The 3,658-nt window shown below is 49.8% G+C and overlaps 2 non-coding genes across 2 annotated transcripts; one reads left to right on the top strand and one right to left on the bottom strand.

The window, feature by feature from the left end:
- Positions 1 to 942: 942 nt before the first annotated feature.
- Positions 943 to 1,017, bottom strand: TRNAM-CAU (transfer RNA methionine (anticodon CAU)). Its single transcript has one exon. It is a non-coding gene; the product is annotated as a tRNA-Met (tRNA).
- Positions 1,018 to 1,191: 174 nt separating this feature from the next.
- Positions 1,192 to 1,266, top strand: TRNAS-GGA (transfer RNA serine (anticodon GGA)). The gene has a single exon. It is a non-coding gene; the product is annotated as a tRNA-Ser (tRNA).
- Positions 1,267 to 3,658: the final 2,392 nt, after the last annotated feature.

Below are 3,658 nucleotides of genomic sequence, written 5' to 3'. Positions count from 1 at the left end.
AAGAAGACTGCTACGGAGGTCATCGCCGCCAAGTGTCTGCACCGGGGAGACAACACCAAAGCGCTGGCCATACACTATGCTCTTCATGCCTGTGGACCCAGTGTCCAATCTGCGACTCCTAAACAGGCAAGTCCTTTCTGCGTTTCTGGAGGGAATCGCGCCAAACCAGATAAAAGGCGTGAGAAGCAACGCACGGAAGAAAGTCCCCGCAGTAGATGTTCTACACCGTAGTGCACTGCAAATCCTACGGCACGTAACGGAGATCGTCAAAGTGAAAATGCGATCCATCATTCCTACAGGCTGCAATGGCACTGTCGACGTCATTTATGACGTCGATATTTCTATACCAACAGACGACTTACCAATAATGATAAAGCCCACTACAGAAGGCACCCTTATGACGCACATCACAAGACTTGACGACACACGTGGCCTGATGCTTGAGTTTGAGGGAGACAGCATTACCTCACACCTCAAGGTTGGCCACATCCGCCATCCAGTCCGCCCATACTTACCGAAGCCCCTGCAATGCTGCAAGATGGGACACGTAAAAGGTGCCTGAATAGAGGGAAAATCAGACATCCACCTGTTCGTAGCAATTGCTACCAAGGAAACCCATACGAATTCCTCGAAAGAAAAGCCTCAAAGTTGAAGAAAAATTCGTCCTGGTCCGGGACTCGAACCCGGGACCACCGCCTTTCCGGGGCAGCCGCTCTATCATCTGAGATAACCAGGCGTCCAGCAGGAGGCAGGTCGAAATCGAATTTGTCGACAACACAAAGCAAAGGCAAGTGTTTGACGTAGTAGTTCTGCGGCAACCCGCAAGGTGGAGAGAAGTAATGAATGAAAGGAAAATCAGACATCCACCCGTTCGTAGCAATTGCTACAAAGGAAACCCATACGGGTTCCTCGAAAAAGAAGCCTCAAAGTTGAAGAAAAATTCGTCCTGGTCCGGGACTCGAACCCGGGACCACTGCTTTTATGGGGCAGCCGCTCTACCATCTGAGCTAACCAGACGGCTAGCAGATGGCAGGGCGTTTGTAGCAACTGCTACGAACGGGTGGATGTCATATTTTCCCTTTATTCATTACTTCTCTCCACTTCGCGGGTTTCCGCAGAACTACTACGTCAAACACTTGCCTTTGCTTCGTGTTGTCGACAAATTCTATTTCGCACTGCCATCTGTTAGCCGCCTGGTTAGCTCAGATGGTAGAGCGGCTGCCCCGGAAAGGCGGTGGTCCCGGGTTCGAGTCCCGGACCAGGACGAATTTTTCTTCAACTTTGAGGCTTTTCTTTCGAGGAACCCGTATGGGTTTCTTTTATAGCAATTTGCTACGACAGGGTTGATGTCTAATTTTCCCTTTATTCATTACTTCTCTCCTCCTTGCGGGTTTCCGCAGAACTACTACGTAAAAGGTGTCTGTAGCAAAACCTGGTGTGCCCACGGTGCGCTGAATCTCATTCAGCAGATGCCTGCCGCGCAACTGTGTTAAAGTGGCCTAACTACCATGGTACTCATGTGACCTCATGCAATGATTGCCCGCGGGTAAGGAACGAGTGAGCAGTACTCAAACGTATGGTACGGGACCATTCAGCACACAGAGAGGCTGCCGCTACTCTCAGGCGACGACGACATCGCCACCAAAGAGCATAGCGAAGAGTTGCATCTACCGAAAGATATACACCACCCTCCGACAAAGCGGCTACCGTATCCACGCCAACTTCCACAAAGACGGACACTGCGAAAATGAAGAATGGGGCAAGACTCGCACCTCCTAAAGAGTTGCCTGCACTTCCACTAGCACAATATGCCTCGGAATCACATCAAAGTGCGCCGTCCTCAATGACCCACGAACCGCGGATGCGACGACGACTGAGGATCGCCAAGTCATAGTGATGTTACAGTAATTTATGGGCGCCATGCGAATTCTGCTCAGCAACACGAAAACGCCGTCGGCACAGAGTGCACTACAGATGCTGGGCACCTTCAGTCCGGTGCCTCCTGACGAAGTGAATCAATACCTTTGCTTAACAGTGAGGAAGAAAAAGCTTGCGTTTACAATTTTTGGAGCCTACTTATCTCCTACAAGCCGTCTAGACTATGAGCGCTGACGGGGAATTTTAACATCGACTCCGAAGCAGTGGGGTATCCCTGGCGACTTTAACTTATCTGCGTGGATAAGCGTATAGTAGCTGCTTGTACCTCACCTTCGTTTCACGTTCGCTTTCGGAAAGTGCGCACTGGTTTTCGGATTTAGAAACGCGGGGTAGCGACCACATCCCAACCTACTTGAAGGTCGAAGGTTTGACTAGCTCCAAGTACTCCAGAACCGTGCAGTGCACCGATTGGCCTAAATACAAAATTATCAAATTACCGATTTCGACATCGAACTCGCTAAACTTCGAGCAATTCGCAGTCGTGCGGAACGAAGATATAGACGCACGAAGTCCAGTCATGATTTTAGATTGGCAAGACGAAAACAAAAGAAAATACAGCGTCATGTGAACAAGTTGGCTTCGCGACAATGGGTATCCTCTTGCGAGTCCCTGGATCCGCGAAAACCTTTGTCGCTTATATGGAGGACTGTTCGTGGCCTTCGCACAAGCATTGCTCCGCGCCATCCGTTTACATCTCTGGCACTCCATCTACAATGTAGAGATATTGACGTCACTAAATCTTTCTGCAGAAACATTGTTGGTGAAGCACACTCCGATGGAATGGGTGCGGGAACGCTCGACCAGCCACTGTACTCACGCGATCCCTGCATGGAATGCCCTTCTTCTATGGATGAACTAGAAGCTGCGCTGGCTTTGTCCAGACGTTCTTCAGCGCCAGGGCCTGACGGCATTAGTTCCGTGCTCTGTGGCACGGTATGTAATGCCGAGGGAATGCGTCTAACTCAATCGGCTACTCAGGCAGGGCAACCTACGAGACCAAACACGGAAGGCACTCTTGCTCCTGTACAACGACTCCTGGCAGGCGGGTACGGTTCCGCAAGAATGGAAGTCAACTTGCCTCATTCCACTTCTCTAAGCTGGCAAGTAGCCTATGCACATTTCCTCATACCGTCCGATCACACTTACCAGCTGTGTCGGAAAACCAATGGAAATAATTGGTTTAACACGTCTGGAATGGTACTTAGAGTTCTGTGAAATCTACTCAGATGCTATGGCCGGATTCAGGCGTGGTAGTTCGTCAACAGACAACGATGTTGAAGCCCGTGTTTTTACTGTGGTATTTGAGCCGTCCAAAAGTACACATAATAATTCTAGGACTGCAGGAGAAGACAGATCTACCGGCCCCTGTTCTAAAACAGCTGAGCTTACGTCTGCATGAAAAGTACAGCAGCCAGGTGCACATCTATACTGATGAATCGACTACATCGTCCAGTTCTGGTGGTGTGGTGGTTATACCAACGCGAGGAATAACACAGCGGTTCAAGACATCGCATGTCACGACCTCAACGGTGGCAGAATTAACGGCTCTGCGGCGTGCACGAGAATTCTTTGATTCTGAAACATCTAGAAAACGAGCTGTGTTCTGTGATTCAAAACCTGCATGACAGTGCACGCACTAAGTTCTCCGACGCGGATGTCATGAACAATTGACATCCGAAATCGTGAAACTTCACCATCACGTAAAACAAAAAGGTCGCGA

This window comes from Dermacentor andersoni, chromosome 8 (assembly GCF_023375885.2).
Source record: "Dermacentor andersoni chromosome 8, qqDerAnde1_hic_scaffold, whole genome shotgun sequence".
NCBI classification, from domain to species: Eukaryota; Metazoa; Arthropoda; class Arachnida; order Ixodida; family Ixodidae; genus Dermacentor; species Dermacentor andersoni.
This window is presented reverse-complemented; position numbering and strand designations above follow the sequence as displayed.